At 36.3% G+C, this 15,428-nt stretch overlaps 1 long non-coding RNA gene across 1 annotated transcript in view; it reads left to right on the top strand.

The window, feature by feature from the left end:
• LOC134470488 (uncharacterized) overlaps positions 1 to 14,986 on the top strand; it is a 43,838-nt gene extending 28,852 nt beyond the window's left edge. Inside the window, exons 3-4 of the long non-coding RNA XR_010039414.1 lie at positions 8,937 to 9,021; positions 10,751 to 14,986. This is a non-coding gene — a long non-coding RNA (uncharacterized LOC134470488). The remainder of the gene's footprint in view (positions 1 to 8,936; positions 9,022 to 10,750) is intronic.
• The last annotated feature ends 442 nt before the right edge of the window (positions 14,987 to 15,428 follow it).

The raw sequence follows: 15,428 nt of genomic DNA, 5'->3' as shown, positions 1-15,428 counted from the left end.
TGCTTCGTTTTTGTCAATTCTCACTTTTTATCTGATTATTGATAACCGAATGTCCCACAATCCAAACTCATCCCTACTCTTGTCTTAACACGTCTCAATGGTTACTTGTCAATTACTTAGAAAAAGTTTGCTGAACTTAGAAAAGTTTGAGGAACTACCATGATAAGATTAAGGGAAACTCCAGAAAGGATCATGCCAGCACCCAAGGAACTTCTGGTATCATTGAAAAAGGACTTAAAACCAAAATGTTATCATTATGATTTACTAAACAAGCAAAACATTCTATTTAGCCATTATTTGTCTTGATTGCTTCCTCCTCACTCCATTGGTGAGGGAAGAATCCCTGCCTTGGGTTATGGGGATGACTACACATATGACATCACTAGTAGACAGATGACATTAGCATCTCCTTAGTCACAAATACTTCTCAGGGAGGTAGACTCTGTATACAGAAGGCCTCCTGAAACTTGCACTCAGAATAGAGTACAGGAACAGGGGCTGTGGGGGGCAGGCTTTGTTGTAGGAGTAGGATGGGGTGACCTAACTCCCACTGAGAGAATATGATAGGCGTGTTAGAATAATTCCACAGGCTGACAAGGAATTAAAACTCATTACTTAGAGATAAGCAGGCACTGTACTATATACCACAGTAAGACTTTGAATTAAATGCTGTAGAAAATGTATGCATTTGTTATAAATAGCTCTTGCCTTTAGGAAATATGCAGTCAAGTAAAAGATTTGTAAGTCTAATAAATGTAAAATGCATTTAAAATTACTATATGTATTATGAATGCAATACAAAGCACAGACAATGAAAAGTCCAAAGCAATTAAAATAACAGAGGTTATCTCTGCCCAGGGAGCTAAAAAGCCCTGATAGGGAGGGCCAAAATTTTAGGTAAAGTAGGCAAAATTTTGCCTAAAGTAAAAAGGGAGGGTAAGACTGTGAAGGACTTTTAATTAACTTATACTTATTTTAACGTAATGGGAGTCAAAGAAGGTTCTGAGGTGGACGATGAAAAGTCAGACTGCTTGTGTTTAACCTGGTGGGTTTCTACCTGATACTGGGAAAGAGACAAAGACTGAAGTTAAGACTGGTTAGGAAACTGGTGCTGTCGTGCAAGAGAGACATTAAGAGGCCCTGAACCAGGACAGCAGAAATACAGAGGGAAGAAGGGGACGAGATGAAAGAGAGGAATAGGTAATATTCTCTTACTGATAGGTAATGGTCAAAGAAAAACAGGTCATAGAAGCTGTGTTCTGAGCCAGGGCAACTGACTAAACCTATTTGCTATGCGATATAGGACACACGGTGCTATAGGGCATCACATAACCACTTTTTCTCCAACCTTTTTGGAAGTTAATTTTCTGGAAGGTTCTATATTTTTCAGAAGTTTTACACCTCACAGGCAAATGAGTGATAGAATAGACCGTGGAGTAACTGTACTTCCGTCTTCATAGGTGTAATTACATTTTGATTTATGAAATTTAGCTCATTTTATATAAAACTGCCCTTTATCCCAAAGCAGAGGTTGGCATCCCTGGGGACCAGAGAAATGAGGTTCATCATTTATGGGAAACAGCTCTGCTTGAAAAGGGGCTTCTGTCTCCTTTGGAGCTTTGCTACAACTCTTTTAATAGACACCATCTCAGGATATCCTTACGATTTTTAATGATTCATTTCAGTCTCCACTGACTTGATTATAGATATGTAGAGAAATACATGGTACAAGATGGAGTCCATCCTTCTGTTAGTTCACACTAGTACATCTGCTGTTTACTTTGGTAGCTTTTCCCTTCCCCTCCCTCTCCTTATATCGTGCCCCTCCTCTTGTTTCTCCTCAGTCCCTTCCTTCCTCTGTTTTCATTTTTCACTTTAGCTAGAACATACACAGTCAGTGTTGTCAGGAGTAAGACAAGTGTTGGTTTCACTTGGAACACTTTTGCATAAAATAGTCCAGCCACTTCACTCTGAATCATTTCCATCTAGAGGCTTGGGATGAAGGAATGTATCTAGAACTCTACTAATCTATTTGGAACACTGTTCAGTACACTCTCTGTAAAACAAAGGTTCTCTACTGTTTTGTTCAACTTTATAATACCTAACGAGATAGACAATTCTTTTTAAGGAAGCAAGAGACATTATGGTAACCATTGTTGATAGCCTTGTACTCTGTTTTTACATCATGTGCTATGTCTATCTTTGGTTTTGACTGATAGCTTTGTTTTGCCATATTTGACTTCATTCTCTTCTAAAAAAAAAGTAATAAGAACTAAGGAGTAATAAAACCCAAAATGTGTAAATTTTGTTGTAAAAAAGAGAGGGGGAAAAAAGTGCTCTAAAGGATACAACTGCAAGTGTGTTTAGGGGTGTTAAATAGCTGACCATATTAATGTTTTTGGTTAGATCATTGAACACAACTGTTTGCAGTCTCTCTGTTTGAATGTTCACTTTGTATGCTTTGATACTGTGACTTGAGCAACTATCTCTAAGACGATAATGTGTAATCTATTAAGTGGTGATTTCTTACTGTTTTTTTTTTGTAGTTCTGTATTACTTGTACCCTTATACCACTTTGTTTTGTTTTGTTTTTTCTCTTTTTCCTTTTAAATAAAATTAAAAAAAAAAACGAAGGTTCTAGAAATGGAAAGCGATGGTGTATATCTGGTGTATAGACTCAGGTGGATCAAAAACATGATCTTCAAATATCTGATGCTCTACCACATGAAAAACGAATTAGATACATTTGTATGAGTTTTTTTTTAAAAAAATTCTAAGCTATAGGCAAACTTTAATACCTTACCTGTTTAGGACTTTGACTCAGAGTTGGTGTGTTCGCTCTTCTTGAAAATATTCAAGCATAAACAAATCATCCTTTCAGAAGAAAGTTGAAGGGAATTCAAGGATCTATTAGAAAGGTTACACCAGATCTTCAATGTTTCTTCCAAAGCTAAAAGCCTATGGTTCTACTAAAGCTTACCTGAGTTAATGCAAAAGTGTGAGAGAGTCTATCTAGTCATTTATAGAAAACGTTTCTTTAAGGGAATCAAAGGAGTTTCTGTCGCACATATTTTTGGACATTATAACTGTGTAAAAAATTACAGCTCATGGTTTCCAATCTGCTTTGCCCTTCTATTGTAAACCAGTTGTCTTCTATCGTAAGTCAAATCTCATCAATTCATGTTAAAAGTCTCCTAAGGCTTCTCACTGCATTCATAAGTCAAACATCTTACCAACATGTGTAGGATTTTGGGTGCCCAGTTTCTGCGTATTTCTCTGACTTTAACTCATCATAAGTGTTCTAACTCACTATCTTTCTCTATCCACACTTGTCTCCGAGGTTCCAAGTTGGAGTTGACTCAGTCCTTTTGCCATCTTTATTTGTCAACCTGCAATACTTCATCAAGATCTTTTCAGGTTGTTCTCATTTAGATTAATTTTTACCGGACCACTGTCATCACAAATAGATTTCACTTCACCAGACAGACACATCACAAGTTGTGTCTGTCTTTACTTTGGATGATTTCTTCAGGGCAATTATAAGAAACTGAAGTATTTAGTTTTTCTGGTTGTTTGTTTCCTTGCCTACTCCACACCCTGAAGACATGATCACTCACCACCAAATCACAAGCTCCTGATGGTGTCCATACTGTGGAAATGTAATAAACATTTGTTGAACAGATAATTGGCTTATTATATGCAGTGAATGCTCTTCCTTTTGGCAACTGACTAGGTTTCTGGGAAAGAACTACACTGACCTCTCACTGAGATGCTGTTTTGTAGCATTTAAAAATATCTGTCTGTCTTATGCATCCTCCAACAGCCCATGGACCTCTTTCCATCTTCCAAGAATAATTTATATTTCTTAGCCATTTTAGAAAACTGTTTTATTCCATAGACCCAAATCTGATAAACAAGAAGAAGCATAAAGTTTGCTCCTTCACTTGGAACTTATACATTAGGTGGGAGTGGTAAATTATCCCTAGATCCCTAGGCTTAAATTTCCTGACTCTGTTTCAAATGTTCTCAGATAAAATTTAAGTGGAGTTTAGGTAAAATGAAAAGAAGAATAAAACAAAATTCAGTTCCTGAAGAAAGGTTGTGAGCCTTTTAGCACTTCGGAAATGAAATACCCATACTGTAATAGCATTCCATGCACATAGAGTTCAAAAAACTTAAAATGGACTCTGTCACCCCAACTCAAAGCTGGACTGCTACAAAAAGGCCTGGAAATCATCAAAGTCATGAAGTTTTCCTTATTTGTCCATCTTTTAACTCAATATTGTGTGTATAAGTGATTTCAGTTGATCTTTTTTTGTTGAAAAATTTTTTGTTCACCCATAAAGGACTAGTCGGTGTGAAGTAATGGCCTGAAAACCATGGCCAACAAAGAAATCTAATGACCCTCACGGCCTCTGCTCATTCCCCCACTGATGTGTGCATCCCTGTTTTCTGCCTCTGACCAATGATTCTGGGAAGAAGATAATTATTTTTAGTGCTCACTGTGCGTCAGGGATTATTTCATCTCTTATTTTCTACAGAGGACTACAAACACGCATGCTTCAAGCAAATGACATAGTCCTTCCTCGTCTTCTGCTGCTTGTACTCCGCCTGCCTTTTCATTCTTTCCTCTCTCTCATTACTTCTATCTCTCTCTCTCTTTTCTTTCTCTCCTCTTGCCTCCTTTCATCTCATTCCTGTCTCTTTCCTTTAACAATATAAATGGTAAAGCTTGAAAATCTCTTTGGAGTTCACAATAGAATGTTGTAGTATTGTTCAGTACTGTTGCATCAAACTGATGTAAAATTAAAGGACCCACACAATTTGTTATTTTTTTTCACATAATGTACATTCTGACACACGTGCCTTTCCAAAGGAACCTTAGCACACCAGTGGTTGGCTTGAAAAGAACAAAGACTTTTTAATGAAACAGTGGTGGCTGTATTTAGAAAGTCATCTGACAATCTCCTGGTGAGGCTTTTTGAAAATTACAGTGGGACTGACAGTGGTGAGTCAGTCTTCCTTGATTTTCAACTTCAGAATGGAACTGATGGTTGCTTCAGCTTTTACAAAAATCTTTTCTTCTTTTCTGTGATATCTGTTTCTGCTTCCTGTCATCCGTGTCACCCCCTCTTATTAGAGTCTATCATCAGGCTGGTACTTCTTCAGGGAGATAATATTCATACTCTAAGATAGATATATTTCAAGACGCCTGTTTCTGTCCTGGTTTTATTTTCTACTGACCTCACCGCAAAGGGAGATTAAAACAATGTGTTTTGATAAATTATTTCAGGGCAATATCCAGCTATAACAATCAGTGACACAATCATGTGTCACTAACGATGGGGGATGTTCTAAGAAATATGCCATTAGCAAACATCATAGAGTATACTCGTATAAACTTAGATAGGACAATTACTCCATGTGGCCTTTTGAGGCAGTAATCATGATAAAAATGTAGCATACTAATTATGTAAACTGGTAAAATGGTTATTTACTAACAATTATTATGTAGTATACAGTATAGCATGCACTATACTGTATTTTTACATGATCAGTGGCATGGAGGGTTGTTTATATGCCAACATCACCACTAACTAATAAGTGAGGCATTTTTGCCTCAGTGGTCCAAGGACTACAATATTACTAGACAATAGTATTTTCTCAATTTTATTACAGTCTTATGGATCCACTGTCATATATGTGGTCCGTTTTTAACCAAAACATTGCCATATGAGGTAGAACTGTACACATTTAATCCAAATTATACAAGATCCTGAAATTTCCTTTCACAGTGCTCTGTAAACTTGGGATATTAAAAGTTTCATGAGAACAGAGATTATGGCTACTTGTTCGATTGCAGCCTCCAGCACACAGCAAATACCTATTTCAAAGGCATCCTATAAATATTTATTGGCCCAATGGCAACTAACCTCATTTAACAATTTGACATTTATAATGTGCCTTTAGATACATTATTTTTCATAACCCCTGCATGGCCCTTTCAGATGTGTACAGAGGGGATTTTCCCTATTTTACAAGAACAAACATAAAGGAGTTAAGTGTAGAGTTTGCAGTTTTATGAACCTACTAAATGGTTATCTCCAGGCAGGACACAGGTTTCTGGGTCCTAGGCTAGTGCTTAATGTGTTCTCACTGCGTCCCAGAGACAAATAAGCAAAACTAACACATGGACAAGTTGCATACATTTAAGATTTAATAAGTAGGGGCTGAGGATTTAGCTCAGTGGCATAAGCGCCTGCCTTGCAAGCGTGCGGTTGTGAGTTAGATCCCTGGTACCGATTTAAAAAAAAAGATTTAATAAGTAGTTCCATATCCTTTTATAATGGATCCAAAGAGACAGCTCAAGTTACTAATTCCAGCCTCACATCTGGACCAGTGCTAACCACAGAAAGAAGCTGTCCATGATTTACAGTAAGATCATAGAGTAGCAGCTTCTGAATGGAAATTTGGCTTCGAATGTGTTTTATTTGGTTCTCACAGATTAAAAATTTCAAAAGATTTTACATGTACCTATGGATTTTCCTTATTCTTTTAAAAAGTGAAAATTCTGGGAAAACGGAAAATCTGGTCAGCCTGGTTATCATCATCGCAGGGTTGGGGGAGCACAGCAGCTGTTTTTAAAGTAGGTCCTGGACCCTCACCTGCTACCATCCTTCCTCTCCTTTGGTCTGGCTCCCTGCTCCATGTAAAGTCCTGGCTCTATCAGTCTTGTTTGGGACTTCTGATTGATATGGATGATTCCTTCTGAATTTTTATCACATGATGATATAATCCAGGATTATTCCTAAAATCTCCTGGGCCTGCCACAAGAGGAAGAAGAGAAATAGAAATATTGTGCTTGGACTCTGCTAATCTCCAGGCAGTACATTTGCCTGATTCTAATAGCTGCTCAAGTGCCTCTGAGAAGTCTGTTAGATAGTGGCCACATAATCGTATGGCTCCCAGTTGAGTAATTTTCTGATCATAAGAGATCAGAGAGTGGTTTGAGCAGAGAATTAGAGAGGCTCTTTCTTCTGACTCTTCAGGGTAGGTCCTGTGTTCTTTGTAACTAGAAGAGAACAATAGTACCGAATAGTCTCTCTTTTTAAAGTTTCTTTATGCTCTCCTTGAAAACACTTGCCTCCAACTGTCTAATTCATCCAAACATTAAATTGCTCATAATAATCCTATTTAAGAAATCCAACTACTTTGGAGCAGAGTTACAGATTTTTTTAAATTAATGGTGGACAATATTTGTCATAAACCCTTTCTAGTCACTAGGACACATTAGCTGACCCCCACTATTTAAGGAGGAGAGGTTTATTTTGGTTCATATTTCAGTTATAATTGCCTGGTTCCAAAGAAGCATGTCAGAGGGGCATGTTAAAGGAAAAGCTGCTTCTGTCATGGCGGCAGGGAGCTAAGAACATGAAGGGAGGATCTGGGGAAGGAGCTATGACCCGCCTCTTCCCACCAGGCTCCACTCCCTAGAAGTACACTCCATGTGAACTCACAATGATTATAGAGTTCCCAGGATCCATTACTTTCCTAAAGACCCACCTCTGTGCCCACATGGCATTTGGAGCTATTCTCTATCCAAAACATAATGGAGTCACACACTTTCATCAATGAAGAACACCAAAACACACAGGGTCAAGTGCTTCACTTAACCCTGTTGACAATGTTTTCAAGAAACATGAGTGATTAAGCTTCATAATATCTACATTTGCATTAGGACCGCAGACTATATTTCAGTTTTCCTTATAGGTAGGGTATTTTGATTGCCTTTGAATTTTGTCTTTCTTGTTGTACACCTTAGTGTGTTAACTACTAAAATGTTTGTAAGACAGTCTGGCTAAGCATAGATTTGACAAATTAAATATACATTTATTATTGTTATAAATTTTAAAAGTAATGCATTCATGCTGCCCAAAGCACAGAAATTATATAAAAAAAAGAAGAGCATAAAACTAGTTGTAATCTCACATGCAATGATAGCAATACATATAGGAATCCCAACATCATTTTTACATTTATAGTCACTCATAATATAATTGTACCTAAAAGCATATATATGTGGTGTAATTGAAAAGTTTAATGTTTACATTTTTAAGGATTTATTATAGCAAAGATACCTCATCATTAGCCCCCCTCAAAATGTTCCCCCTTGCTTTGAACATGCTTATCTCATCATTCTTGCTACTTTCTGAAGCAGTTATGGAAGCTCTCGTTCAGGAGTATCTAGTTGTATTGCTGTGGCTGCCTCTGTGTCCTAAATATACTGAAAAATTTCACCTTTCGTAGTCATTTTGACTTTGGGAAAGAGGCAATGTTGGATGATGCCAATCTGGTGAAAAAGGTAGATAAAGACAGGTCATAATGTTTTACAAGTTGGTGGATAAGGGTGCATGAGTCCACACCCTAACATTTTCACAAGCCTGTCTTTCTGTTGATTGGCACTTAGGCACGGTATTCACTATATTTTTGACCATGCTTCATAAAGACATTCACTTCTAGAATGTCTTCAGAAAATTACAGGAATGATACAATATGTCCCAAGAGGGGGAATATTTTGAGGGAGATTAATGGCAATGTGTCATTTACTGTAACACATTTTTAAAATTTAAACATTCACCATATATGTTGCTCACTACATATATACACACTTACACACATACACATATACATATATTTAGACATATACATATATGTATTCCATATAAGTCCATGATGATGATATCCAAAATAAAAGGTTTTCCTATTATTCTCTTCATATAAATCCTAGAAATCTTTCCATATTGCTCAAATGTATCCATATCATCATTTTAAAAGGTTGTAGTGTTTCATTTTATCCATATTTTTTCAGAATTTTACCAATCTTCTATTGAGAAGCATGTTAATTAATTTTTAGTTTTGCTTACTTTTTTTTACAGTGCCTAAATAATGCTTCAGTGAATATCTTTGCACAGCGGTCTCAATATTTCCTTAAGGAAAAGCACCAGAAATAGATGTTTTGTGGTAAGAGACATAAATATGGATTTTTAAAATAAATATGAATTTTTGACATGTCTAGTGGGTATAGTCCTGTTTTCACTAGAAGTTTGATGATTTATGCCATTATCACTAGAGATGACAGAAGGAGCTTTTTAAATGCCTCTCCCTTCTTTCTTTGCGGAGAAGGGATGGCAGAAAGGAGCTTCATTTAAAATAATTGTGTCTCTGCATAAATAATTTTAATAGCATAGATTCATACATTAACTGCTTCACAATCTGCATATGTTATTACTTATTTGAAATTTCAAATCAGCAAATAAAGATAAAGTATGTGAAGTCAGCCAAGTTGGAAAAGATGTATATCTGTATTAATCTGGGTTTTAGAGCGCACTGTTAGTGTTCTGTACAGCACACACCCTCCAGCTGAATATTGGTCCACAACATCTCCCGGATACAGAGTTGCCTTTGGCCAAATGGCAGCCACGCTGCCTCATCTAACCCTATCCTCTGTCTGCAGACTGTAACCCCTCCTTGCCTCCAGAGGGGGTCCACTGTGGTGTAATTTGTGCTTTTGAGCTCACAGCTCCTGCCAGGATCACACTGAAGCTGGGTCTGTACCATTGCCTTTTGTTCTTCTCCTGGTCTACCTGCTTCCCTCTCCAAATAAAGGACAGAATCTGATGTTAAATAAAGGTCTTCTATAGGTAGAAAAACTGAGAAATAATTTCTTTTTACAAAAAAGACACTTTATTGTTCCATCATAAAATATTATCAAATTCAAAACATGTAGAAATGAGTCACCATCGAACTATATCTGTCAGATAAATGTTGACTTGCCACAGAAAAGAATTAATGTGTGTTTCAAAAGAAGGCAATAATGTTGCATTCATTGTTTACTGTTGGTGTGCGTGTTGGGGACCAGATTAAGTTGTCAGATTTAGACACATTTGTGAAGTGGATTATTTTAAAAGATTTGAAAAGTGATTTGGGGATCATTATGGCTTTCATTTTGGGAAAACCTAAATATATTGGTAACTAATCTGAAGTCAGGTAGCACCTCATTTTGTGAGTTGCATAAAATCTCTAGTGAACAAAATGCCAGATAACAACCAGACTTTTTTTTGCAGTCCACTCCTAGGAATGCATTGTAGTTGAGCTATGTTGAATGTCTTAAGAATCATTTACTGATACCTTTTATGTAAATGTATCTTTTTAGGTAGAAAAATAAAAATAGGTTAAATATGAGGCCTTTTGAACCTCCAAAAGGCTGCCTTTGAATTAAGATTTAAGAGGACATACAAAAGAGTTTCACAAAGCAGGATCAATTAGATAATTTCAGATTGCTTGATATTTTCATTTAAATTTCTCCTTGAATTTCACATTAAAATCTGGATAAGCTCTTTTGCTATTGTCTAGAAAGGCAAAACATAATAAAAAGGGATTGAATAATCATTTGGAGGATTGAGGTTGATATTTCAGCATAATGGATGTTATTTGGTTTGAATTAACTAAATTGACCATAAAGACAGTTCTAAAATCCATTTTTAATTGTTAAGAACTCCCTCTAATCTTCTTTCCCAGTAGTATTCGTTTCTTCAGTTAAGCACTTCTGCCAAGTAGTGATAGAGGATGAAGGAATAGGTGAATGGTAGCAAAAATTTTTTTAATTCAGAAAACAACATTTTATTGACATTAGCTATAGAGAACATTTTCTTTACATCATGGATCTGATGATTCCCTGCTGTCTCTGCAGAATCACCGCACTGATCAGAAGCTGTCATCCTCTCAAGAGTACATATGACAAGCCCTATATCTTCAGAGCACTGCCAGCCCTTGGAATACCTACCCAGATGTTGCTGATTCTGGTTTCAGCAGTTCTTTAGGATCTTGCATTTTCATTAACCTACTGTAATTAAGACCCCAATCTTGACAGTCTGTGGCTATTTTAGGAATGTGTGGTGCTAAACAATGATGCCACAATTAGCGTTTTTGTAATGCAAACACCTCATGTTCATTCAGGACTGTATGTTTTTGCTTCATTGTTGCTTATCAGCTGGGTTTCTGAATTCAGCTAGAGACACAGCTTCCATCTAGCAAGGAATCTAATTAGCTGCCACTATTTTGGAGCAGTTCTATTACCTGTTAGAGTTGCTTTCCATCAAGTAAGTTCTGATTTCAGCAGGTTTGTTTGTTGTTGTTGTTTTTTTTTTTTAAACTCATAAGACCAAGCGGTAAGAAAAGCTTAATGGGCTAATGAAAACAATCATTCTTATATTTTAAGGGAAAGGGTGCATTTGATCTTAACGTGTCTGAGGACTCCTATCCCTTTGTTAGAGGTCATGTGGTTTCAGTCTATAAAAGAAATCAGAATACAAGTATATGGCTTAAGCTTACTTTCCATAATTCTAGATATAGGCTGGGTCATAGCAGGCCTTATATTAGGAAGTGACCCATGACTTTCTCCAGAAGACTTGGTACAAGCCAGATGGAGTAGCTTTTGGGGTGTTTTTTTGAAGGCTTCTATCAAAGATGGCAGCTGACAGTGATATTAGGGCATCTTTTGATGAACAAAGCGTTGTTAGAAAGATGCTTAGACTACAGAATAAATTCAGGTGCAATCAATCAACATAAGGGGAAAATGAAGGCCAGCATGTGATCAATTTCTTCTAGACAAAATTGTAAACAGAATTTTGTGGTTGTGCCCATTATCTCCTGTCTTTCTCTTACTTCCTTTGTAGTCCCCTCACTATCCTGCTTCAAGCTGACAGTTCCTTTTTGTGTTCTGACTGCTCTTCCTAGTTGGTTTTTTTTTTTTTTCAGATGAAAATGACAACACCATCCATTTACATTTATATCCTATGTAAAATGCATATTTTCATCTTCCTGGGGTATTTGCTCATAAAATTGTGTGTATCTGTGAACTCAAACACTTGTCTATGTAAAGCTATTCCAGGTAAATCATACTTAGAGACTCCTGCGAAGGAGGCTGGATACTGTAATAGCAGGTTGGGAGTAAAGAGCTCCCGTTATCTCTCATACAGAGAACACCAAATTCCAACTTTCTTTTATCCAAGATGCAGCAATCAGAACAAAATCTGGGTAAATTATCTTTTGAGGTACAGACTCAATGTGATCTTTTCTTTCAGATGCTTTTGGTTCCATAAGAGCTATGCTATAACAGTGTCTTGGAAGGGATTAGGATATGCTGTGAACAGTTTCCAAACCCAGGGCTGTATGATGATTTTAAACAGAGGTAAACATACATTCTAGATTCCAAAAGCCTAAGGCAGTCTATTCTGTTTTCCTCACTTTCCTAGTGTTTAGGTATGCATTGTTTTTTGGTTGATGTCTTCCAGACTGCAAATCGATGTGTTCTGATGGCAATGAGATATATGATGACAAGATTCCATTATTATTTCCTCTTAAATCCAACATCTATGTACCTGTAATATCCTTAAATCTCTATTAGTGGATAATAGACCCACATTGAGAAGAAATATATACAGAAAAACACATAGAGTCTGAATTGAATCTATGAAATGTCATATATGCTTAATGGTAGCTGCCACACAAGCAGGCTGTCTTTTCTGTAGGAAACTGTGAAAGGAAAGAATCTGGTAGAACATAGTAGGAGACAGCTGAGGAATCTCTGCTTCTACTCACCAAGTTCTAAAAGAGTAAATTAGATCAAGCCAATTTGGACAAAATTTGGTAGAGTTGAAAGAGTACCTGTTTCAGAATTAAGAGGCATATTTCTCACTTCCCACCATCTTATAATCAGGGTGAAGGAATGTTGGGAAAAAACATTTAATATATCTGCTTTTCAGTTTCCTTGTGCTTATAACTGCCTCCTTATCTCTGCTTTCACTCCCAATCTCTCCTTCCTTAATAGAGCAGAATATCATCTGAGCTTTTCTCCAAAGCAGGATTAAAAAGTACAATCTATTACATCAATGGAAGGGAATATTCCTTATATTTTCATTTTCACTACCAAAGGTTTTGTGAAAATTGAACATTTTAGTAATGAGAGATAAATATCAGTATGTTCTTTTACCTCACTGGTAATTAATCTCCATTTGGGTCATATGATCTCCATTTTAACTTAGGTACCACTTTCTAAATCCAAGGACATTCCCACAGAATAAGTTTATACACAGTAGAAAAGCAGCAGAAGAATTACTTGGCTGTTTAGACATAGACCAACCCAGAACCAATTTAGAATCACTAAGGTAACCAGGAAATTGTGAAGAATGCATTTGGAAAAGAGTAGGAGGAAAGAGTGTGTATCTTAAAATATCCATGAACACTTGATTATAATATACGACATCTTTCAGCTCCCAGGACTAGAAACAACACAAACAGAATTCAGTTCAAGTTGGAAACTTCAGAGCAATTTGAAAAAGAAATTTCAAAATGTTTTTAAAGCCTCAGTCTTGACTATATTCACCTTTTAAAGTTTAGTCATATAAAAAAGTTTGTTCTGAGACATAAAGTGCTGAATCAACCTTACAATGCTAGAAAATCTGTGTATAAATCAGAGCAAGGAAAAGGTGAATCAACTTCCTGGAGTTACTGCTTCTCTGTGAAATATGATTCATCTGTCCTTTTTTAGAGCATAAGTTTAAGAAAAACCTCTGAATGTTTAACGACTTTAACGTCAATCCCTCTAAAATAAGTAAACCAAAATCAACTCACTTAAAGACACTTAACAGTTGTGGGTTGATATTTCACTGTGGTTTTTCATTTCCTAAAGACTGGTGATGTTGAGCATACTTTTTACACCTGTTGGCCATTTGTATATTGTGTCTTGCTTCGAGAAATGTTGATTAGTATTTTACTCAGTTTTAAATGACGTTATTTTCATGCTTTTGACTTACTTGAGTTCTATATATGTTTTGAATGTTAAATTTTACCAAGTGTGGGGTCTGCAAATATTTTATCTCATTCTCTAGGTTGTCTCTTGATTCTGTTTATCAATCTTTAAATAGTTAAATCTATTAATATTATTTAATTTCTTTCTATTTTTAGTTGCAATATAGTGATATTATTAGATATCTACTGTATGTCAACATTTGGTTTGTCTATTTGTATATAATTATAGATCTCTTTCATTGGTTCTTAGGGTATGTTAAAATCCAGTATGTGTTAAATAATATTATTGTCACTAATTTAGTTGCTAATGTTAGGGTGTCATAGTTGTTGCTATTAATATGTTTTATGTGTATGGCAATATCTGTATCACCTTTGTGTCATTAACAATAGCCTAGTCCACTCCTGGAGTACTGGATACTGGGCCAATTACACCACATCCTTCCATCCCAAATTAACTGAGTTAATTTTGGGACAGACGCAAAGACCTGTATTTAGCCATGCCCAGAGTATATCACTAAAAAGCAAATTCTAAGAAAAGAGATCTCCAAACAAGTCTTTCCACTATACGCCCCTGCAAACCGCAGCACAACAGAAAACAAATAAATAAAAAATGTAGAAACATGAGGAAAAAAGGCAATAAAATGTCTCTCCAAACTCCAAACTGCCCCAGAGCTAATCTGTGGAGCATTGTGGAGCAATGAAATTGAAGAATTAATAGAATTAGTACTAATCATAAAGAAAAAATAATTACTACCAACTAAGAAAACCTAAGTCTCGAAGCATTCACCACAAATTTCTACAAGAAATTTAGAGAAGGTGTAATACCAATATTCCTCAAATTCTTTAATAAAATTGAAAGGGTACTTCCAAAGTCTTTCCTGGAAACTAGCATTACCCTGATTGCAAAACCAGAAAAGGACCCAACAACAACAACAACAAAACCTACTAGCCAATCTCTTTAATGAACATAGACACAAAAAATCCTTAACAAATTACTGGTAAACAGAAAGCAAAAAAGCCATCAAAAAGATCATACATAATAACTAATTAGGTTTCATCCCAATGATGCGAGTATGGTTCAATACATGTAAATCAATAAAGTGAGTCAAAATTTTTCTTCTCTGTATTTTTTTCTCTATATTTTCAAATAAGCAATTTCTCTCCAGGATTTACAGTTTTAGAGTGCATGAAGTCATGGTTTTCTCCTATCTAGCTTGATGCCCTGTAGGTTTTTGAGGTGCATCTTCTCTTCCTGAGGCTCCTTTGTCTGTTTTACCCTCGGCCATGACAGCCTTCTAAGCCAAGGCAAGTCCTTGCTCACACTGGAAGATGGGGAAGATAATTACATCTCTGATCAGCAGTAAATGTTTGCAGGATAACAAGTTGTAAGCAGCTCACTCTACATAATTCCAGCGCTTTCAGATTGAGCCATTTCTGAGTACAACACAAGCTAGATCTGGCTTTTCACCAGGACTGCAGGCCTTATCTTCTTCCCATCCTGAGCTTAAACTTCCCAGGAGTCTATGTCTACTCTCTCAGTGACTCAGTCCCTGTGGGAG

Source organism: Cavia porcellus, unplaced genomic scaffold (genome assembly GCF_034190915.1).
Source record: "Cavia porcellus strain 051 isolate PalLab524CR breed Dunkin Hartley unplaced genomic scaffold, mCavPor4.1 scaffold_15, whole genome shotgun sequence".
In the NCBI taxonomy this organism is placed as follows: domain Eukaryota; kingdom Metazoa; phylum Chordata; class Mammalia; order Rodentia; family Caviidae; genus Cavia; species Cavia porcellus.
Note: the sequence above shows the minus strand (reverse complement) of the source record. Positions and strands in the feature narration are given on the sequence as shown.